At 52.8% G+C, this 24234-nt stretch overlaps 1 pseudogene; it reads right to left on the bottom strand.

Annotated features, from left to right (window-relative positions):
- The window catches only part of LOC127044652 (maestro heat-like repeat-containing protein family member 1), a 63652-nt pseudogene that overhangs the window by 12541 nt on the left and 26877 nt on the right, over positions 1-24234 (bottom strand).

The following is a 24234-nucleotide window of genomic DNA, read 5'->3' as shown; positions in this document are numbered from 1 at the left end:
TAGTTCCCCACCCTGTAAAGCATGCCATAGCTGTATATTTTCTTTGTGAGAGGTATACGACAGTCACTGAATAGATGTGGTCGAATATCTCTTTTTCTGCTTGTGATAGTTGTCTGGAGGGAGAAGAGCTACTGTGTTAGGCTCCAGAAACATAAACCTGTACATAGTCACGCAGACAGATGCCAGAATTATGTACCAGAATGGATCTATACACAGTTTTATCTCGGTGAATTTACCAGGTTCTTTCTCTACTATATCTCCCATCTCCGTCATTTTCATAATTTCTTTTCTGTATAGGATACAAGTCTGTCTCAAAATTTTGACATCCTGCTGACAGTAATACGCATGCTCTTTCTGCAAGTCAAATGTTTCATATCTGTGGTCCCGATACTAGTCAAGAAATGGCTTTCTCCCTGGGTATCATGCTTTCCACACCATAGTGCTCCACGCTGGTCATAGACCCCGTGTAATTTTGATTTTCTAAAGTGTTAAAAAAATAGGAAAATATCTTTGGCACCCTTCAAACCCCATCACCTGTGGGAGCTTGCTAAGCTTCATGGGCAAGAAGTTTAAAGAGTCTATAAAACAAATGCCCAGGACCTTAACTTCCATACACATTAGTTTACTACCCTGAGTGATCAGTTCTAGGCACATTTTTTCCTTCATTAACTGTCTAATGATGAAGTACACATCATAACCTTTGGAATTGTGCGCTAGGAATGTGTCGTCCCGGATCTCTTTGCCAATAAAGGTCTTAACAAACATAGAAAGACACTCATTGCCCTTAAATTCCCAGGATTTTTCCAGCTTTAGGGACATAGCAAAAATGTAATTGGGTGTGTGCAATCCAGTCTCCTGCATGCATTCAAAAGCATAAAAAAATATACTTTTCTGATGATTCGGGCTCTCTAATGCTGTCCATGAAACAGAGGTGGCTGTCTCCCATCACCAGCGTTCAAACCCTGACACTGCTTACCGTGCCTCCCTTTACACCTGTGCCGCTTGTCCACATAAGACTTACAGACATTCGACTTGTTTTTTTGATGCACAATCAATGTGCTTGTCTAAATACTCCTTGGACTGACAATACAGTCTACAGGTAGGACACCTCAGCTGCTCCCCCACGCTCTCCGAGCACGTTACACTCAAACAGAGGCAGCAACGATACCTACAAGAGTGGTCGTGACTGTACACTGTGTGGCAAAACTCACAATAATTTTTCGCACCGAACAACTTTTTCACATCCAAAACCCCATAGTAATTCTTACCGTGCAACAAAATACTCTTGGAGTACACTAGGCCCCCCATTTTAAAAAAGCCCCATCCTCTTTTCGCCGCATACAGCACCACCTGTATGTTGACTCCTAAATGCTGTTCCAACGTCGCTACGTCACTGAGCAGAACCGTTTTTTTTTATCTGACCACCCCAGTTTCTCATGCAGCTTTCTTGCCCTCCCTAACAATTCTGCATCTGTAGGTTTACAGTCGAACATAACTACCTAGGGCCCACCCACAAAACACAGATTGGTACCGGTGTAAGTCAGGTCTACCAAACATTGTCTTTTTATGGATGATTTGACTACTGAGGATAGAATTCACAACTGTACGAGCACCTCCACCCCTGTTTTTTACAAGTGTCACAACGAGGTGCAATGTCCCAGCAACATGCAACTCTCTGTTGCTCTGTAGCAGCTTAGAGGTCTGATTTAAGAACTCCTCAGCAGACAGCTCATCCCTAGTTCTTCTGACCAAAAACAAAGGGTTAGTTAAATTTCAGCTCTCTAAAGGTAACTGAACATAATATCAGGGGATTGGTCCTGCTCTAAGCAGGGGGTTGGACTAGATGACCTCCTGAGGTCCCTACCAACCCTGATATTCTATAATCAGGGCCTACTCCACCGTTAACGTCATCGAGAACTAACTGTATCCCCCTGTGTATGACTTCAAGAACATGCTGAGCTGAATTTATTCACTCAAGATTGACAAAATGAAATTCGTCACAATACACCGACCCCACCCCCCAAATCTAGATAATTCACTTTGCCAACTTCTCACTCTCTCCATACACACCTCTGCATTTTCAGGGTTACTTGGCAGTTCCTCTACGGGACCATCAGCGGCATCTTCTACATCAGAGGCTATTTGAGAATCAGACTCCGAGGGGCCTCCGTGAGGATCATCAGGAGTAGACGGGGATCCATCTAGAGAGCCCTCTGGGGAATTTTCTAAATCAGACTCTGAATAAGAGTCGGGTTCCACCTCCCCATTTTCAGATGAGCCAGTCTGAGAGCCGCCAGTACGGGGCATCTCTTTTTGGCTTTTTCCTCAATACCTCTTTAGCCTTTTAAAAAAATTTGTACAGCATCCCTGGCCTGGAACTTTTTGGCAGCCATCTGTTTATCCCCCAAGAGCTGTTCCCCATTTTGCTTACACCTAAGCTGATGTGTACCCATGAGGGTGCCCTTTTTACCCAGGCCCCTTTCCACAGCTAGTCATGCCTGCTCAGAGCTACCCTTTGGAAAAATTGAAGTATTTTTCAAAGTCACACACCAGAGCTTTGGAATTTTTGATGTGGTTTCCAGCCCTCCTTTCTTTTAGGCCACCTGAGGATATAGCAGTCACCAGTATTCTGAACGAAGCGTCATATTTTCCCCAAATCTTTTTTAGAATAGCGTTCTTTTAGAACCCCCAAGGAAACAGCGTCCATCAGTTTTCTGAATCAAGCATCATACTTTTCCCAAATACTAGAATATGGGGGAGTTGGAAGAATGATTTGTCAGTCCTTGTTTTTTTATTCACAACCCCTACAGCACATGCTGTTTGTGAAGGTGGGTGTTTGAGCTCACAGTTTTCTCAGGGCTTGGTGTGGTGACGGCCACTGAGGAACTGGAGTTATGTTTGTGTGGTTGGTTTTTGCTAGAGCCTTTTGTTTTGTCCTTGGGTTTGATGTGTATGAGGTTTGGAATGCCCTGATGCTTCATCTGAAGCATGAACTGGTCAGGATTCCCAGGTGATGGTGGTAGTTCAGGGTCCTGAGGGCAGGAGACAGGCAGAGCCCCCATCATGATCAGTCAGGAGATGGAGTCCCAGTGGAACCGATGCACAGCTTGGGTCTATGCATCAGAACACTTACTGGAGGGTGAGTAGGGATTTTTGTAGAGAAAATACAATGGTTCAAGGGAGAACACTAGATTTCTTTCCAGGTTAACTGATGACCAGGGCCGGCGCTACTGTTTAGGCAGCCTAGGCAATCGCCTAGGGCGCCAGGATTATTGAGGGGGCGGCATTTTGCCGGGAGGGCGGCAGGCGGCTCCGGTTGACCTGCCGCACGCATGCCTGCGGAGGGTCCGTTGGTCCGCGGCTCCGGTGGAGCTGCCGCAGTCATGCCTGCAGATGGTCGACTGCTCCCACGGCTCCGGTGGACCTCCCGCAGGCATGCCTGCTGCAGCTCCACCGGAGCCACGGACCAACAGACCCTCCACAGGAATGCCTGCGGCAGCTCCACCAGAGCCGCAGGATCAGTGCGGGGGGCGGCGAAAGGGCCGTGCACCTAGGGCGCGAGAAACCCTGGCGCTGGTCCTGCTGATGACTCAAGGTTTTCTTTAGGCTAGACAATAGGAGCTGATCACTCTTGGCTATGGGTGATGTTTTCTTCCAGGGAGCTCACAATGCAACTAGGCTGCTTCAGTATTTTGGATATCAATCAAGGATTCCTTACTAGAATTGGTCTGATGATTGATGAGCTGGGTGTGGGCAGGTATAGGTACATTAAGATCTGGAGCAGAGATTCCCATGATGCCGTGCTTCCCTGCTTTTTCTGGTCCCAGAGTTCAGTGCAGTTCTCCGTTCTCCATTCTGTATGCAAATTGAGATGTCTCCATGTCCCATCTTTCATGTAGATGAGGCTAGGGAGTAGTCTCTGTTCTTCATTCTGTATGCTAATGGAGATGTCTTAATCTTGCACCCTGGTCATGAGGGGTCTAAGTGTGTCTCCCATCCACCCTTCACTGCTCTATGCGAGTTTTTTCCTCTGATGGATTTTGCCCCAGAACTCCCTCGACTGATCAAATCGCCTCTCTGGGCGGTCCTATGGGGGCATGGTTTAAGGGGTCAAGGGCTGGGGTTAGGGTTTGATTGATGGTAGGGCTCTTATACTACTAAGAGCAGGATGAAGTCCAGCTCGAAGAAGTGGGCATGGGGGTTACTTTGTAAATTATCAGCTCTGTCCAGGACCACTTCGGCTGCTATCTCAAACCCCAACGGTACCTCTATTTCTAGAAAAGAACTGGTCACTGTGTGATCTGGCTGCTACCCCCTGCCCCTAGAACGCCTTCCCGATTCCCCTCCGCCCCTCCTCCCAGCACAGCAATACCCCTCAGCTGTGACTTACAGCAGGGTGGGCATTCCAAGCCTCCTATTCTACTCTGGCTTCAATTGTCCATCATGTATCCCAGAGGAGGCAGGCGGGCCTGGTTATTTAACAGCATGCAGGGCACAAGCCACCACTTGTATTTCTGTCCTTCAAGGTGCTACCTTCCCACAACCATCCAGGCAGAGGAGGGGAAGGAGCTGGGTGGAGAGTCAGTCCTCAAGATTACTGGGATCATTTTACCTTTGGCCTCGTGCCCCACGAAGGCTAGAAGAGGTGTTGTGCTCATACTGGGTGCTGACGTGAAGCACAGTGGCAGAGATGTTACCTTGGCTCTTTGCCTGCATGGCTGGTGGTAGCTGGGGTGGGCAGGGCTGGGGCTTCCTGTGAATCTCAGCCCTCCCTGTACAGGCAGGGGAACCTGGCTGGGGCCAGTGCCTCGGGGGGGGGGGGCCGAGGGGAACCAGGGTGAGACCTTTGGGAGGTAGGATCTCTCCCTCGGGCCTGCCCCTGCTGCAGGTGCTGGGCTTGCCCAGGGCCAGGACAGAGGAGACTCTCTGGCTGCAAAGCCCTCCAGCATCTGGCTGCAAGGAGCCTTGGTTCCCCCTTTGTCCCAAGGAGGTGGGAAGTTGGATGGGTTTGCGTGTGGGCAGAGGAGGCCTGTCTGCCCCCTCCCCCCCGGGAGTGTGCTTGTGGCACTGGGCCCCGGACTCATGGGGCAGGGAGCGATAATAGGAAGTAGAGCTCCAGCCCTTTCTTTACCTATCAGCTGCTGGGCAGCTGCTGCTCTCAGGGCAGCCTTCTTGCACAGCCTCCCCACGCAGTCCTGGAGCTGGGAAGCCAAGAACCCAGTTAGTCCCAAGCCACACATCCTCCCCAGGCTGAGGGGAGCTGCGTGCTATGGAGGTGAAGAATCTCTGGCTGTCAGAGCCCTCTCCCCCTTAACTCCTCCCATGGGACAGAGCTGACTTGTAGGGGAGCCATCCTCAAGGGCAGGGAATAGGGCTGAGTCAGTGAAGGGGCTCCCTGGAGCAGGGAAACCCCTCTGTACCTAGGTCTTCCCACCCCTCTGTCCTGCAGGGCCCACGCCCCAGAGCTCACTCACCAGGGTCCTGCAGGCATCGCTCAGGAAGGCGGAGATGGTGGGGGCCGCCTCCTCGGCCAGCTGGCTCCGCACAAGCATGCGCAGGGGCTGGTAGCTGAGGAAGTGTGCGCAGCGCAGCAATGCCACCCTGCACACCTGCCAGAGAGGGCAAGAAGGGAGCTGGTGAGCCACCCTAAGCGCCAACTCGCATGCTCTGTGTGGCTTGGGGAGACTCCACTGTGCTGGAGCAGCAAGGAGCCACCTCTTTGCAGACTCTCCTCTGGCCTAACAGTTGTTCCCCAGGCCCCAACAGCCCCCAACTCCATCTTGGCTGGGTTAAGAGGAGCCAGGCCTGAGCGCTGGGGCTGGGGAGGGACACTCCTGGAGCAGGGAAGGGGCCATTCCCTGTGGGTCCCTAACAGGCCATTAACAGCAACACCCAGTGACCAACGTACTTGGTCTCCCCTCACTCCCAGGCACTATTAGGGGCTGCTACATGGGGTGGGTTGGGGAGGGGATTGCTGTAGGAGGCTGGTCATTCCCAGACAGGAGCTAGCACACAACTGAGGGCAGGGCAGCAGCAATGGAGAGCCAGCCGGCCTCAGTGACCTGCCCTTCCCTGAGGCCCTGCTTGGGTCAGGTCACTTGCTAGGGGCTACAGATAGACCTGGGCCTGGCCACTAAACAGAGCAACCTGTAAAATGGAGCCAAAGCCGCGGAGAGTCTGGCTGGGCAGGGAGGCTGGAGGTGCCTGTGGGGAATGGAGGAGAAGGGAACCCCACAGATCTACCCCACAGCTACACTCTGAGGGCTGGCAGAGCTCTGTGTGGGGTGGAGAAGGGCTGGACTAGTGGGGGGGCCCCTGTCCTGAGTGCCACAGGTCAGCACTGAGAAGATCTGGGGCTTGGAGGGCAGAGTTTGCACCACCTCTGTCGTGTTGTTATAATGCCCCCAGCCACCCCTGCCCCTATGAGCTCTCAGCTGCACTCACCTGAGCCACCTGGGGGTCTCCGTCCTGTAGGTGCATGAGCAGCGTCCCCATGCTCTCCTCCACCTCAGCCCTAAAGAGGGACGACTTCTTGTAAACAAATTTGCTGAGGTGGCCAAAGAGCTGCATGGAGGCCCGCCTCAGGCCGCTGTTCTCCTGCAGACGGGGGGGCAGGGTGGTTAGGGGGGACAGGCTCAGGTCCTCCCATGCTTTGGGAATCAGCCTGGCAGATGCAGAGCCCAGAGAGGTGTTAGCTAGTTCAAATGACAGGGCAATTCTCTGCAAACTCCCCTCCTTCCTGCTGGGCCCCAGGGCTGCCGAACAATTGTGGGCCCAAAGCCCAAGAATGATTCTATCCCTCCCTCCCCGGGCAGAGGAGCTGAGCTGCCCTACAAGTCCAGGAACATGCCTGCATTGGACACTGAGCTCCCTCCGTGTGAGGGCAGGTCCTGAGCATCTCCCCCTGTGGGGGGCCCTATAGCGCCATGGGGCCTGCCCTGTTTGGTACTTCCATCCTCAAAGAATGTTCTCACCTGCAGGGCCAGCGGGACGTCAACATGTACCTTCAAAGACACCTTGGGGTCCTGCAGCATCCAGCAGACCCCTTACATGGCATCCAGAACGGCGCGGGGGTCACAGCATTCGCGCACGACGCAGAAAAAGCTCCCCAGGATCTGGCCTAGTTTCTTCCTGACTTGCAGAGAAGGGGTTGGATGCCACTCGGTGAGCAAAGCTCTGTCAGCCTGAGTGGAACCACAGTCCAGGCAAGTCAGCCTACAGCCCAGTCTGCTCCACAGGGGCCATGGGCTGGGGAGAAGGGGAACCAGGAGCTTCCTGCTCAGCCCTCTCTGCCTAGTATCCTGCCATTTCAGACCCACCTTCTCTGGGAACTCGGTTACTGAGTCCCTGAGGCCGTGCAGCGCTCTGCCTTGAATGTGGGTGTTGCTGTCCTCTGCCTGCTGCAGCATGGCCTTCACAACCTGCTTCCGCATGGCCTCAGGCTCCTTCTCCATCTGCAGGGGACTGCCAAGGAACTCGTGCTGACGTGTGCATGACAACCCTGCACATGCCGGAATCCGGCCTGGTCCCAGTCACCCCCTCCCATCTCTGCCCCACTGGGCTCCAGAGCGAGAATGTGACTCCTCCAGCCTCTGTCCTCACCTGCTAAGGAGAGCGAACTCCTTGGGCTGGACTTCCTCTAGCAGCTGCCAGCCTCACTCCTGGTCCATTAGCTCCACAGCTGGCTGACTGCCCCTGAGGTGCAGCACCAGCACCAGCGCCTGCACGGCCATGCTGGGAAGAGAAGGGGGCAGGAGATGGTGATGCGGGGATGCCTGCTCTACGCATGGTGTGGGGGCAGGACTCCCTTGCTGCAGCACTGAAGGGATCAGGGTGAGAATAGAAGCTGCTCTACTTCTGCCTTTGGTTCTCCGCTCCCCAATTGTGGGGGCAGGAGGGAGTGTCTGCAGATGTGACCTACACTCTCCTCCAAAGATGCGAAAATTCCTCCCCCTCCCACCCAGGAAACTGACCCTGGGGAGAAAAGTACATGCAGTGCCCCCCGAACACCCTGCTGCTCTGAGCCCTGCCCCCATGAGCTGCCCACTCTGAGGAGCTCTCTGGTACCCTGAGTATCCGGGGCAGCTCTGTCCGCTCCTAAGCACGAGAAGCCTGGCTGATCTGAACCCTCAGTCCCCCGAAGGCATTGGGGGTCCCTGGACAGCAAGGATCCAAGCAGGAAACTTCCCCCTCCTCGGGGCTAACACAGACACTGTGTGGGTTCTGGAATCCATCAGTCCCACACGTTACCTGCGGGGACTGACATCACTGGGCAGGTCCTGCTGGGCTCCCGAGAGGTGCCGTGCCGGGGAGCAGGTGATGGCCAGGAAGCAAGAGGCGAACAGGTCGTCCTCAAGTCCCTCCAGTGTGTCCGCTTGCCCCAGGGCCCCGACCAGCTTCCACAGGCCTCGTGTGGTCTGGAAGGGAACAAGACACAGTCAGAAGGCCGTGCCTGTGTGCAGAATGCAGCCGGGAAAGAGGGCTGAATGCCAGCGCTGGGAACTTACCGCCAGGGGCAGCCGGGCTGGCTGGGGGCAACTCCTGTCCTGGCTCTGTCTAGCGTTAGCCTGGCCCTTCTCCGGGCTGTCACACAGCAGGATGTGCAGTACCTCCCTGGTCAGCGTGGGGTCTGCACCTAGGAATCTCCAGATGGCCTTGGCCTAGCTGTGACGGACAGAGGGACGGCCGGGAAGGAATTAACACAGAGGACGGACCCAGTTGGTGCACATCAGGGATGATGCCCTCCGAGGGGTGACAGGCCAGAAGCAGCAGGTTGAGCCTGCTCGTCGCTGACCTCAAGGCCTTTCAGGCACTGGCCAGTCCTAAGGGTTTCATACCCTCCGGCCTGGGCACTGCTAGGGGGTGCTGTGTCACAGCAAGGGATGGGTGGAGGTGGCCAGACTCACTTCTTCCAGCTGTGGGGGGGCCCTACCGCCACTGTGGGTTTCTGGCAGGCAAGGGCCAGGAGGAGTTGGGCAGGCTCAGAAACAAGTCAGTGGTCACACAGAATCATAGATTATTAGGGTTGGAAGAGACCTCAGGAGATCATCTAGTCCAACCCCCTGCTCAAAGCAGGACCAATCCCCGAATCCCTAAATGGCCCCCTCAAGGACTGAACTCACAATCCTGGGTTTAGCAGGCCAATGCTCAAACCGCTGAGCTATCCCTCCCCGCCACATGGCCCAGCGGAAGCCATGGATCAACTCTCCTAGCGATTGACTGAGCCGAGGGGGGTTTGGTACCTTGAAACCCCCAGCCCTGAGCCAGCTCCGTCGCAATCCCGCTGCCAGTGACACCCCCACTCCCCACTCCCAGCTGCACCTCCCCTTGTGACAGCACGCCTGGGCTGCTTCAGCACCAGAGTGGAATCTGAGCATCCGGGATGCATTTCCATCCTCAATGGCAATCCGTGTCCACTGGGCAAAAAGTCGGTGGACACGGGGGACCCCACTGTGGGCTCTGTACCCCCAGCTGCGGGATGAGTCCAGAGACAGGGCACATTTCCCAGGGAGTGAGCCAGGCAAGCCAGATGCCTGGGATCAAAGCCTGCAAACCATTACAGGGCCCTTCCCAGCAACCGCCCTGCACACAGGGGATGGATAGGTCCCATTGATCAATGATGGTGAGAAGGGATATCTCCCCTCCACATCATCCCTTGTGCCCCAGGAATTCTAGGCATGGGGCAAGATGGAGCTGCCTGAGATGTCCAATGCCCAGCCATTCCTTGGCCCTGTACCTCTGATTCTTTCTCTCTCAGCACTGCCTCCATGACGCCCGCCAGCTGGCCAGCACACTCCTCCTTCTCCAGCAGGCCCAGCAGCAGGGTGAAGCTGAAGGGCCTGAGGTCACGCGACAGCAGGTGCTTCGCTATGAGCTGTAGGGAAAGGCACTGGCCAAGTGTGATCAGTGAGCCCCGGTCCGGGGAGCTGGGTTTTCTCTTTGGGGAATGGGGACAGAGGCACTGGCAGCCTGTGCCCAGGGCTATGTGAGTGGGCATTGGAGCCCATACACAGGACTTCCCATCTGCCGGCTCCTCATCAGGGAAGGAGATAATAACCCCCCTTTCCTATGGGTGTGTCTCTCTCTCCAGCCAGTCTCCTTTACTCACCATAGCAACATGGGCAGGGCTCTCTCTGCAGCTGGCATCCTTCTGCATCTTGCTCAGCACGGTCGCCACCGCCCCTGTCTTGGTGTGCACAATGGCTGCACAAGAAACCAGCAGTGCTCAGGCAAACCTCTCGGGGTCGGATTCTTCCCCTTCCCCATTGAGCCAGGTCAGAAGTACCAAAGAGCCAGACTCCGGCCACAGCTGGGAACTCCCAGCTAGGGTGAGCTCTCAGCTGGCTCCTGGGCCAACTGCCCAACTATCACCCTGCTGCAGAAGTTGTGTTGGGGCTGCGGTGGAATCAGGGGAGGTCCCAGATGGGCCCAGGTACCTGGTGAAGGGCAGATACCAGGTCAGCCTGGTAGGTAACAACCCACTTCTACTCTGTGTCCCTCTGGTCAGGGATGGGATGAAGGCGCCACATTCTCTCTGTAGCCCTGCTCGCTAGGTAACGGCCAAGGCTGTGAGGGCTGAGAAGTGGCGACTGCTTCCGCTCCATCTTACCTTTGCAAGGCGTGAAGAGCCAGTAGAAAGCCTGAAATGCCCAGTATCTGGTGGCCTCCTGATCATCAAAGGCCTGGCTTGTCTGCAGCCCGGCCATGTAGCCCTGCTCTGCCATGGGTTTTAGGTTCTAATGGGCTACCAAACAGAAAATCAGGGCATGGGTTGGGGTGAGTCCAGTCTGTCTGTATCACCCCCGCGCCCCCCTCCTCGAGTGCTGTGGGGGGCAGCAGGGTCTGTGCTGCTCACCTCGGTGATGGCTTGAAGAGATAGAAGATGAAGAGCTGGGCACTGTCTCTCACAGCTCGGCTCCTCTCCTGGGCCTGAGGAGAGCAGATCCACGGCTGCAAGTGCTGGGGAGCAGGGAGAAAGCCGTGCGAGCCGCAGCAATGCCAGGGCGACCCCCAGAACCTGCTTCCTGCCCCAGCAGGGAGAGGACATGGAGTATTTAACCTCTTCTCCTCTGCTTTTGGACACTGGAACTCAGCGCTCCTCTCTTGTCTGGGGGGCGTTTGGACAGGTCTGAGGGTCTTGGGCTTAGCGCTTTGAGGATTCTTCCCCATCCTGTGGGGTCTTGGGGCTGTTTTGTTCAGCGGCACAGGGGCGCCAGCCCAAATTTAGGAGGCCGAAGTGACAGGCCCTGGAGCAGGACTAGGATTGTCTTGCTGGACCCTAGGGAGTAGGCAGAGGTGCTGGTGCTAGAGCAGCGGTGGCCAATCGCCTGCCCTGGACAGGCTGGGGGCCAGGCCGGGGGATAACTCCACCTGGATTCTGGTGCTGTGCTTCTAGCTCCTCTGCTTCCTGGAGAGGAAGCCCTAGAGCCGCCTTGCCCGGCTCCCGCCGTGCCCTGGGTCACCTCCATATTGGCCCAGAAGATGTCTTCCTTCTCCAGAGTGCTAGGTACTTGCATCACTTGGTCTTGCCACAAGCTGCTTCCCCGCCAGCGGGGACAGAGGGGCGGCTCTCCTCCTGGGGAAGCCAGCAGCTGCTTCCCACTGGCTCTGGAGCCACCTCTGCAGCCTTCTTCCCCAGCATCTGACAGAGCCGCTCCATCCTGGAACTGAGTGGGGACCAGCCATGAGTCTGAGGAAAAGGCAGCCTCTCACTAGCAGGCCTGCCTGCTCTTCCCCCACCTCCCTTCCGCTGGGGCAGCACTCTCTCGCTGCACGCCCCACCACGGGGCACAGGGACTGCAATCTACACACACTGGCAGCAGCTCACAGCACAGGCTGCTCCCAAACCTCCACTGAGGCACTGTGACACCGGGGGAGTCTCATCCTTTCAGAGCAGTGGGGTTTTCAGTCCCTGCCCAGATCACAGGCCCTCCCAGGCTAGAGAAAGAACAGAACTTGGGAAGGCGCGTGAGCTTGCCCTGGGAACTCATTCCCAGCTAAACGTCACAAGGTCCCAATCATATGAGGTATGAGCCCTCTCAGTTCCCACTGACTGGGGTTGTGGGTGTTCAGCAGCTGGCAGGGTCTGACCAGAGACTCTCAGCCTGGGGAACAGTCTCCTGCAAGGGAAGGGCTGGGAGCCCTATTGCTGGGCTATTTCCACCATGCTGGAAGTGGCTCTGGAGAACACCCTGCAAATAACAAGCTGCCTAGGCCCAGAGTGAAGAGCTGCAGGGAGCTTTGTTAATGAATCTAGTCTCACTTGGAGGAGATTCCCCCATTTCCTCCCCCATTTCTGCCCCTCCCCGAGCAGAACAGGGAAGCCTCTGAGGAAATGCTCCATACCACTCACTAGCTCTAGATGGCACAGTGCTGGGTGGCAGATGCTCAGCATTGGTCTGGCCCTGGTCCTCTTCCTCGCTCTCCTGCACCAAGGAGGGCTGGAAAGGGAGCTGCACAATGCCCTGCTAGAGGATGGATAAACTCAGGCAAGCAGCCAGGGTCCAGAACACTGACATACCGCGGGCAGGATGCCTCCCGTCTCAAGGTCTCCTAGCACCTCACACATATTCATGAAGCCTGATAAGCCATGGCCTATAGGAGAGGGACTCCAACCTCACTGACAGAAAACTGTGGCCTGGGCAGTGACAGTGACAGAACCAAGGATGGAGCCCAGGAGGCCTGTGTCCAGTGTCCAGGACCCTGCACTGATCACTAGAGGAACATTCCTTTTCAAAGATGGCAATTGCAAGCAGGACACTATTCCCAGTCTCCCTGGTACTGAGAGAGAGTGTGACCTGCTGGAGCTACTGAGGCAGGGGATTGGGAGTCAGGACTCCTGGCTTTCATTGGCAGTTTTCCTATTGACTTATGGGACCTTGGGCAAGCCATTTCCCCTCTCTGTTTTTCAGTCCCAGCAGTAAAATGAGGATCTAATACTTACTCACTATTGTAAAGCGCTGTGAGATTTACCCAGGAAAAGCCGCTCTGTGAGTGCTGTGCAGCACTGGCCATCAATGGTCAGATCCAAATTCCTAGAGTTTAGATCTAGGCTTTCAGTTCAGTACAGAGTGAGGAGCCCAGCCCTTGACCTTGGATCGAGGCTCAGCCCTTCCTGGGGTGGGAAATGAGCCAGGAGGCTTTTCCATCCCTAGCCTGGTGGATGAACAATAGAGGATTTTTAAAATAGGAACTGGGTTTTTTTAAATTAAACTCACCACAGGTTTTTTCATTAAAAATAAACCTGCTTAATATTCAATTTGAATTTGATAACCTATGTTGAGGCCTACATTTATTATAATCTCTTAAAATAATTTCAGGAGAATAGAAAAAAAATCCATGTTAGGTTGTCCATATTTACTGTCAAGTTTTAAGGACAGTCAGACTACTTGAAGCATCTGAAACCAGAGTTAGTGGAAGTGCTAGAACAGCTTTAGACAGCAGTAACCCTTCCTCTGGAAGTGCAGAAGGAATATTTGCTTCCTTTCGGTTTATTCATCTAGTTCAATTCAATGACTAGTTAATTGAATTGAAGAAACACATTGGGAGTGGACAAAGAAGGCAAACTTGTTTTCTTCCTTCACTCTAGGAATAAACACTAGATGTGAGAGGATAAGATCTACCAGTTCATAAATCTGGAAGGATATGGTGACCAGAATGTATCAGTTCAGTTCACTAACTGCAGATAGTATTTCCTTTCTTTCAGCAATAAGGTAGTTTTAAATGCAAAACATTTTTGATGAATGTTTTTCTTATGCTTCTCTTTCTGGCTTGGCCAAAGCATTGCTGTGTAACCAACTCTTGCTCATTACCTCTGTTTCACCACCTCTGTTTGGGATAGAGATACTTTTCTAACTCCTAGCAGTAGTGTGATTTGAGTCCATCACAAGTGTTAGACACCTTTGAGCTCCAAAGGACAATGGGTGATTCATCAAGAATCCCTGGTGACTCTGCTTCTCCCCCATCCAGAGCCAATATCACATCTTTGGATTTGGAAATTCTCAGCACTCCTCAATTGTCTACTGCCTTCAATTGTTCTTTAGATTTAGAGCCTTGGATGCTAGCAGGACTGGAATTTGTTACTGGGTTCCTGGCTGTTCCTAGTCAATGAGGGTCTCAGTCTGGCCTTCAAAGTTCAGAATCCCAGAAGCAGACATCCAGGTGGATTGATTTACACCATTGATTTTAATCATGTTTTGCATTTGTACTTTTTAGTTATTTTCCTAATGGTAGGTTGATTCTCATTAGTACAGTATATCTATGCACATTTATTTAAGCAGTTATATGGCTTAATTTATATTTCTTGGATCTAATTTCACTAACTGCAGATACTTCCTTAAATCACTTAGTTTTCAAGTCTGCAGTTAGTGAAATCAACTGATTACATCTGGTCTTCATGTCTGTCATATTTTAGAACTAATAGATCTGATCTCCTCATGTTTAGTATTTATTTATAAACTGGAAGATGAAAACAAACTTTCCTTCTTTTTCCACTCCCAGTCAGTTTCTGAAATTTGAATGAAATTGTTATTGAACTCAACTAACTGAATCAACTGAAAAGAAGAAAATAGTCTTTCTGTTCCTGCAGAAGTGGCTGCTGCTGTCAAAAGCTGGTTTACCATTTCAACAAACTCTGGTTCCAGCCAAAGACTGCCACGAGTTCAGTGGTTTGATTTCCATTAAAACTTGGCAGCACACATGGACATGGTTTTACCTCTGAAACAGTAGCAATTGCACTAGATAATGCCGCAAAACCTAAATTTTATTGTCAAATTATCTAAGTCATTCCTCTTCTGCTCTTCTTCTTTTATAAGTTTCAGATCCACAAAATCTTCCCCTTGACAGTCACTGTCCATGTCTGTCCATGTGACGATACAGGCAGAGTAGCCTGAGCAGTAACATTGTGACATCTGAGGTATTTCAGCCACTCATCACACACTCCCTCCAATAACTCTGACCTTAAATGCTAACCCTATGGCCTGCCTTGGTCATCTCCCCTATTGAAAAAGACGGTTACTCACTGTTGTTCTTCAAGGTGTGTTGCTCATATCCATTCCAATTAGGTGTGCACGCGCAGCGTGCATGTTCGTCAGAAGATTTTTACCCTAGCAACACTCGGTAGGTCGGCTGGGACGTCCCCTGGAGTGGCGCCATTATGGATCTGGATATATACCCCTACCGACCCAACAGCCCTTCAGTTCCTTCTTGCCGGCTACTCCGACAGAGGGGAAGGAGGGCGGGTTTGGAATGGATATGAGCAACACATCTTTAAGAACAACAACAGTTACAAAGGTGAGTAACCGTCTTTTCTTCTTCGAGTGCTTGCTCATATCGATTCCAATTAGGTGACTCCCAAGCCTTACCTAGGCGGTGAGGTCGGAGTGGAATGTCGCAGAACGTAGGACTGCTAAGCCAAACGCCGCGTCATCCCTGGACCTGGTGGATGAACAATAGATTACCAATGCGTAATGTGATACAAAGGTGTGAACTGATGACCAGGTAGCTGCACGACATATCTCCTGGATGGGTATATGAGCCAGAAAAGTGGCCGATGAAGCTTGAGCCCGAGTAGAGTGGGCGGTGAGGTGGCTAGCTGGAACGTGGGCCAAGTCATAGCAGGCATGGATACAGGACGTCACCCAAGATGAAATTCACTACGAGGAGACCGGCAGGCCCTTCATTCGATCTGCCACCGCTACGAAGAGCTGGGGTGTCCTTCGAAATGGCTTTGTTCTTTCGATATAAAAGGCGAGAGCCCTATGGACGTCTAAGGAGTGCAGTTGCTGTTCCCGACGCGACGAGTGGGGCTTCGGGAAGAAGACTGGAAGGAAGATGTCTTGACTGACATGAAAGGCCGACACCACCTTAGGGAGGAAGGCGGGGTGTGGTCGCAGCTGTACCTTGTCCTTATGAAACACTGTATAGGGTGGGTCCGCTGTGAGGGCCAGAAGCTCGGACACTCGCCTTGCCGATGTAATGGCGACGAGGAAGGCTGTCTTCCAGGAGAGGTACAGCAGCGAGCAGATGGCTAGTGGTTCAAAGGGAGCACTCATAAGCTTGGCTAGAACGAGACTGAGTTCCCAGGTCGGGGCAGGACGTCAAACCTGCAGGTACAAACGTTCCAAGCCCTTGAGGAACTTCGAAACTATAGGGTAAGAGAAGCCTGAGCGTCCGTTCTCCCCTGGGTGGAAGGCCGAGATGGGCTCCAGATGCACTTTTATGGATAAAACCACTAGGCCATGTTGTTTCAAGGACCAGAGGTAGTCCAGGACCGTAGGGACTGGTGTCTGTGTGGGGACAGCATTACGTTGAGCGCACCAGCAGGAGAAACGCTACCACTTGGCAAGGTATGTCAATCTAGTAGAAGGCTTCCTACTGCCTCAGAGTACCTGTTGCACCGAGGCAGAGCAGCGTAACTCAGACTGGCTTAACCACGGAGCAACCATGCTGTGAGATGAAGAGACTGCAGGTCTGTATGCTGAAGTCTGCCGTAGTCCTGGGTTATGAGATCTGGCCAAAGTGGTAGGGGAATTGGGTCGGTCACCGACAGGTCGAACAACATGGTGTACCAGTGCTGCCTCGGCCACGCTGGGGCGATCATGATCAGGCAGGTCCTGTCTCTGCGGAGCTTGAGCAGGACCCTGTGGACCAGCGGGAATGGTGGAAAGGCATACAGCAGATGGTTCGTCCACGGAATCAGGAATGCGTCTGAGAGGGAACCTGGGGAGCAACCCTGGAAGGAGCAGAACAAGTGGCATTTCCGATTCTTGTGAGAGGCGAAGAGGTTTATGCGGGAAAACCCCCACTTTCGGGAAACCCCCACTTCCTGAAAACAGAATGGATGATGTCCAGACGAATCGACCACTCGTGGGTTAGGAAGGATCTGCTGAGGCGATCTGCCAGGATGTTCTGAACTCCTGGGAGAAAGGACGCTACCAGGTCGATTGAGTGGGCTATGCAAAACTCCCAGAACTGAATGGCTCCCTGACAAAGAGAGGAGGAGCGAGCTCTGCCCTACCTGTTTATATAAAACATGGCTGTTGTGTTGTCCATAAACACTGATGCACAATGGCCTTGGAGTTGATGCGAAAACACCTGGCACGCTAGGAGAACCGCTCGCAGCTCCCGCACATTGATGTGTAAGGTTAGCTCTTGAGCCAACCAAAGGCCTTGGGTATGGAGACTTTCTAGATGGGCACCCCAACCCAGAGGTGACACGTCCGTGGTTAGGGCCATCGAAGGTTGCGGTGGGTGGAATGGCATTCCTGCACAGACCAGGGTGGGGTTCAGCCACCAGGTCAGGGATGCTAAAATGTTCGAGGGAACCATGATTATCGTGTCCAGGCTGTCTCGGCCTGGTCGGTACACTGAGGCGAGCCAGCTTTGAAGTGGACGGAGGCGCAGTCTGGTGTGTTTGGTCACGAAGGTGCAGGCAGCCATGTGGCCTAGCAGACTGAGACAAGTGCGAATCGACGTTGTCGGGAAGGTTTGGAGGCCTTGAACAACTGTTGCCATCACCTGGAAATGAGGCTGTGGCAGGCAAGCTCTGGCGAGATTGGAGTCCAGAATCGCCCCGATGAAGTCTATTCTCTGCGTGGGTCCCAGATTTGACTTCTCGGTGTTGATCGTCAGGCCTAGTCTCCTGAAGAGATCTTTGACAATGCAGAGGTGACTGCTCACCTGTGACTCGGAGGCCCCTCGAATGAGCCAGTCATCAAGATAGGGGTAGACATGCACCCGACGACGGCGAAGGGAGGTGGCGACTACCGATATGCATTTTGTGAATACTCGCAGGGCTGTAGAAAGGCCGAATGGAAGGACCGTGAATTGAAAATGTTGATGGTTGACCATGAAACGGAGGTACCGTCTATGTGGTGGGTAACTTGCGATGTGGAAATACGCGTCCTTCATATCGACGGCAGCATACCAGTCTCCGGGATCCAAGGACGGAATGATGGTCCCCAGGGATACCATGCGGAACTTCAACTTTATCATGAACTTATTGAGTCCTCACAGGTCTAGGTTCGGTCTTAGACCTCCCTTCGCCTTGGGGATTAGGAAATAGTAAGAATAAAACCCATTGGCCCTCAGGTCTTTTGGTACCTCCTCTATAGCTCCAATGGATAGGAGCATCTGGACCTCCTGTAAGAGGAATTGCTTGTGAGAGGGGTCCCTGAAGAGGGACGGGAGGGGGGCTGGGAAGGTAGGGGTGAAACAAATTGAAGGTGGTATCCCAATTCCACCATGCGCAGGACCCAACGATCCGATGTTAGCTGGGACCACGCAGGGAGGACATGGGAGAGGCGGTTGTAAAAGGGTGGGGAAGGATCTGGGAAAACAACTGGTGCACTGTCCTCAGGCACCCCTTCAAAAGTTCTGTTTGGGCCCCACAGGTGGTTTAGGGGGGACCTGATTTTGACTGCCTTGGGGTCCAGACTGCCTTCTACGATTCCCCAGCCACGCCTTCTGGCGAAGTCCTGTCATGGCCTAGGAGGTGGGTAAGTGCGGTGAGGCTGGGGATGGAAGGACCGGCGCTGGGTCACTGGGGTGTGCATCCCCAGCGAGCACATGATTACTCTGTTGTCCTTTAGACTTTGCAGCCTAGGGTCGGCCTTTTCTGAGAATAGCCCCTGGCCTTCAAAGGGCAAGTCCTGTATAGTCTGCTGTAATTCAGGTGGAAGGCCTGACACCTGGAGCCAGGAGATGCATCTCATCGCCACTCCGGAAGCTAGAGTCTTGGCAGCAGAGTCCGCTGCGTCCAGAGAAGCTTGGAGGGAGGTTCTTGCTACCTTTTTTCCCCTCTTCCAACAGGGCCACAAATTCTTGGTAGGACTCCTGGGGAACAAGCTCCGCGAACTTCCCCAAGGATGTCCACATATTATAGTTGTATCTACTTAGGAGGGTTTGCTGGTTTGCCACCCTAAGCCCCCAGCCAAATATATTTTGCGGCCTAGCAAGTCCATGCACCTTGCCTCTTTGGACTTGGGAGCAGGAGCTTGCTGCCCATGACATTCCCACTCGTTGACCGATTGCTCTACTAGGGAGCAAGGAGGAGAGTGCACGTACCGATAGTCGTAGCCCTTGGAGGGCACCATGTACGTTCGCTCTACTCCCCTGGCAGCGGGGGGAATAGAGACTGGGGATTGCCAAATGGTATCAGCATTCGCCTGTATAGTGCGAATGAAGGGCAGGGCCACTCTTGTAGGGGTGTCTGCTGATAAGATATCCACCACTGGGTCTTCTATTTCAGGCACCTCCTCCACCTGCAGATTCATATTCATATTCTGCGCCAGCCGTCTCAAAATGTCTTGATGGGCCCTTAGAGCAATTGCAGGAGAGTCAGAGGAGGATGTCCCTGCCACCGCCTCATCTGGTGAGGAGGAAGAGGAGAGGCCAGGGACAAGAGGGTCCTGTGGGGGCTCCTGTTCTTGAAGGGAGGCGTCAGGCTCAGGTGGGGCCTGGGTGTCTGCCGGTGGTACCAAAGCCTCATCCGTACCCATGGGGGGGCGGCTTACAGTTGCCTCCAGCACCCAGTGTTCCAATGGAGCAGACCGTGGTGCAGCTGGTGGAGCATCTTGGGCTTGGTGGTACGCCCAAGGTGTCCAGAAAGACCACTGATGGGCCCCTTTCTCGTGGCCATGGTTCCCCGGAAACGTATGGCTGGGCACGTCCGAGTGGCAGTCCTGTGCGTAGGAAGCACTACCAGCATGAGATGACACCGACGTGTGTCTTGATGGCCAAGGTGGTGCTGAGGGACCCTGAGAAGGAGCCCTGTCTCTGGCTGGTCGTTCCCGGGACGGCACCGGGGAGCGGTACCGGGAGCTGTAACGGTACCGTGAGCGAGACTGGGACCTACGACCGTATCAGTGCCGAGAGGTTGACTGGGATCTCAATCCCCTTTGCCTAGAATGGCTGTGAGATGAGTGATGCTGTGAACAGTGCCAGGAGCCAGATCGGTACTGGGTGTACCAGGCAGGCAAACGGAAGGCTGAGCGGTGCCGCAAGTGCAACTGGTACCGTGATGGAGAGTGGTGCCAGGACTGCGAGTGGCGTCGGGACCAGGATCGGCGGCGTGACCGACATCATCGGCAGGACCGAGATCTTCAATGATGTCTCTAGGCGGCTCCCACGGAGGGCAGCCTCAGCAAGGCAGGCTTGCCAATAGAATGGATGACCCGCACCAGCAGTGCCAGGGGTTGAGGCAGCGCGGTCTCCGTCATCGCGATCAACTCCCTTGCCATGGAGAAGGTCTCCGGCGTGGATGGGAGAGCAAGCTCGACCACGGCACGAGCCAGGAAGCTTTCAGGCACCAGACCCAATGGCCCTTGCAGGATCGGAATCGACGGTGTCGCAGTCGGCGGTGCCGCGGCAGATGTCGCTGCCAGTCGATCCATCTTAGATATGTGCTCCTTCTGCGGAGCGAATGATACCGAGGTCGCTGGAGCCTTGGGTTGCTTCCTGTGCCGCGGGGACAGGGAGTGGTGCTGAGCCAACGTTGGTGCTGAGGAGGGTTGGTGCCGGGACTGCTTCACGGCACTGGAGCGCTCCTTACAGATGTGGATTGTTCAGCGCTCGGTACCGACGGTGCTGGGCTAAGTGCCGTCTCCATGAGCAGCTGTTTCAGGCGAAAGTCCAGCTCCTTCTTCGTCCTCGGGTTAAAGGCTTTACAGATGTGGCACTTGTCAGGAAGGTGGGATTCCCCAAGGCACTTGAGGCAGGAGTCGTGGGGATCCCCTGTTGGCATCGGCTTTTGGCAGGCCAAGCACGGTTTGAATCTCGGTGACCTGGGCATGAGCCCCGGTACCGGGGAAGAGGGAAGGGGCTAATCCCCGGCCCCCCCTCAACTATATACATTAACTATATATATACAAACAACTAAGACTGACTATAACTGTAAAAACTCGAACTATATACACAACTAACAGTAAAGAACTACGAGTAAGCTAGGGAAGTGGAGATCAGCTAAGCCACGCTCCAAAGTTCCAACGACCGTCACAGGCCATTGGGTAGGCAGGGGTATATATCCAGCGCCATAAATGCGCTATTCCAGGGGGCGTCCCAGCCGACCCACCAAGTGTTGCTAGGGTAAAAATCTTCCGACGAATGTGCACGCACACCTAATTGGAATCGATATGAGCAAGCACTCGAAGAAGAACCTGCAGGATCATTAGCTGACTCCTTTCAACCAGTGGGGTTGAATTATGCAAATCACCTGCACAGAATTAGCATTGACTGGCTGAGTTAACTCTGATGTCACAATGTGCCTCTACCTGCAGCACCAAGTAAATGGGCACAGTGTGGAAATCAAGTTTTCCCGGTGGTAGTGGTGGTTTCCATTTGTCACTAAAATCAACAAGATTCTTTCCACTGGTGCCTAGAAATTCCCTGCAATTTTGGAATCAATTGGACGTAGTCTTCCAAAATTAGTGCATTACAGACAGACAAAGAAATGCCATTGAATTGAGCGCTAGGCCTCACTGCACTCAGCCAACAATGACTTGAGTCTCATTCCTTTTAACTCAGTAATAACCCCCAGCTCACCCAATCAGTGTGGAGATGCTCGGGGACCGGAGGCTGAGCATTCTCAACAGATGGCCAAAACACAGCACTAGTCACGACAGGAGATCATTCTGGTGGAGATCTCTGTCAGAGCACTATTCCAGCCCCACCTCTTTGTGAGGGCTTCCTACAATGACAGCTGGAGAACAGCCCCACCCTCCTCAGGAAGAAGAGCAGCAGAGAAATGGAACAAGAGAAGAGAAAAGACAAGACAAGAGGCAGGGAGGAAAAGAGAAGCAAAAATGGACAAATTCCAAATGCCTCAGTGAGTCATAGATCTCAAGGCCAGAAGATCCACGCTGACCATCTAGTCTGTAGAACGTGGGCCATAGAACTCCCTGCCAAATAATTCTTGTTTGAATTAGAGCACATCTTTTAGAAAAAAAGCCAATCTTGAATTTAAAAATGCTAGTTGTGGAGGATCCATTACAACCCTGGGTTAATTGCTCCAAACCCTGACTGTTCAAAATGTTCGCCTTATTCCAGTCTGAATTTGTCTAGCTTCAATTCACAGCCATTGGATCTTGTTATATCTTTGTCTGCTCAAGTAACCAGCCCATTAGCAAATATTTGTTCCCTTATGCTCATCTGTTACCCTTCTCTTTGTTAAGCTAAACAGATTGCACTCCTTGAATCTATCTTTATAAGGCATGTTTTCTAATCCTTTAATCATTCTTGTGGCTCTTCTCTCAGCCCTCTCAAATTTATCAGTATCTGTCTCAAACTGTGGACACCAGAACTGGACACAAGATCCAGTAGTGGTCACACCAGTGCTAGGTACAGAGATATAGAACCTCTCTACTTTTACCTGTGATTCTGCTAGGTATGGGTCCAAAGATGGCATTTGCCCTTTTGGTCAAAGTGTCTCAGTGGGAGCTCATAGTCAGCTGATTACCTACCATGACCCCAAGTCTTTTTCAGGGTCACTATTTCCCAGGATAGAATCCCCCTCTTGTACACATACCCTATATTTTTTTTTCCTAAACGGAAACTTTACATTCAGAGATACTAAAATGTATATTATTTGCTTGTGCTGAGGTAACTAAGCAATCCAGATGGCTCTGTATGAGTGACATGTCCTCTTCATTATTTACCACTCCCTCAATCTTTCTGTCATTGGAAGATTTTACAGTGATGATTGTATATTTGCTTACAAGTCACTGATCAAAATGTTAGTGTACATCCAAGAACTGATCCCTGCAGGATCCTACTAGAAAAACACCCATTCGATAATGATTCCTTATTTACAATTACGTTTTGAGACCTATTAGGTAGCCAGTTACTAAGGGGCAGAGTCCTAGGTGGGACATTTTTCTGCCAACTTACCTTCTGTTTTATGAGCCTAGAGCTCGGCTGAGAACATATGGATCAAACTAAACAGGTTCCAACCCTCACTGAGAATCTTACCTTCTACCCAGGGAATGTCTGCTTTCTACAAAATCAACACAGAAAGGAGAACACTCCCAAATAAGCTCCTCCTTAGCACTCAGATGTGTGACCACAAATCCTCTCTTAGTCATCTAGGAGAGACAATGAGAAGGAGGCTTCCTGCAGCAAGGCTACAGGGGTCTCCAAGGTTCCCCCTACCCTGCATGCCTGTCCTGCCTGGCTAAGGTTAAGGGTGCTGTGTGAAGTCACAGCCTCCTCACCACCTTTGCCCAATAGTTCCTGCCAAAAGTCATTGTGAAGTCGCTGCCACACCCACCTCTGCCTTCAGGGCCAGCTCTAGCCATTTCGCTGCCCCAAGCACGGCGGCACGCCGTGGGGGGTGCTCTGCCGCTTGCCGGTCCTGTGGCTCTGGTGGACCTCCCGCAGGCGTGCCTGCGGATGCTCCACCGGAGTCGTGGGACCGGCGGACCCTCCGCAGGGACGCCTGCGGGAGGTCCACCAGAGCCGCCTGCCACCCTCCCGGCAACTGGCAGAGTGGCCCCTGCGGCATGCTGCCCCAAGCACACGCTTGGCACACTGGGGCCTGGAGTCGGCCCTGTCTGCCTTGCAGGGCTGATGTCTGCCCCAGGTCAGCCTGGTCGAATGCTTGAGCTGTTCTCCAGATCACCCCACATGCTCATTATTGATTCTAGGGGGAGTAAGCAGGTTACCCAGAGTCTGTTCTTCACTCCACACTGAGTTTTTCATAGATACATAGGTTCTGAGGCCATTAGATCTCCTAATTAGGTCTCTATTTCACAAACCATGAAATTTCACACCCTTACCCCCATATTAAGCCCAATAGCTTGTGTTTCACTAAAACACACCTTCCAGAAAGACATCCAGGTGTGATGTGAGGCCATCAGGAAACTGAGAATCCTCCTCTTCTTTGGTTATTTGTTCCACTGGTTAATCTCCCTCCCTCCTAAATTATTACTGGGTATTTACTGTATTCAAATGTGTTTTGTTTGAATGGGCTGTCTTGTCTTCATCATTATTTACCATGACACCAATCCTTGTGCCACCTGCAGATGTTACCAGTTGTGATGTGACATTGACTTCTGGATCATTGGGGTAAATGCTGAAGACACTTAGTGGCTGAGAGCCTGTTCACCCCCTAGGCACTATGCATTCACTCCCTCCCGTAGAACAGGAAAAGGGCATCCAGCCCTACTCTCATATGGGGTCAAAAACATGATTAGCGGCAGGATTACCTGTGCCACCTCAACCCCACATGCTAAAGATTTT

The sequence above is a fragment of the Gopherus flavomarginatus genome, chromosome 2 (assembly GCF_025201925.1).
Source record: "Gopherus flavomarginatus isolate rGopFla2 chromosome 2, rGopFla2.mat.asm, whole genome shotgun sequence".
In the NCBI taxonomy this organism is placed as follows: domain Eukaryota; kingdom Metazoa; phylum Chordata; order Testudines; family Testudinidae; genus Gopherus; species Gopherus flavomarginatus.
The sequence above is the reverse complement of the archived record's forward strand: the minus strand, read 5'-3'. Positions and strand labels throughout refer to the sequence as shown.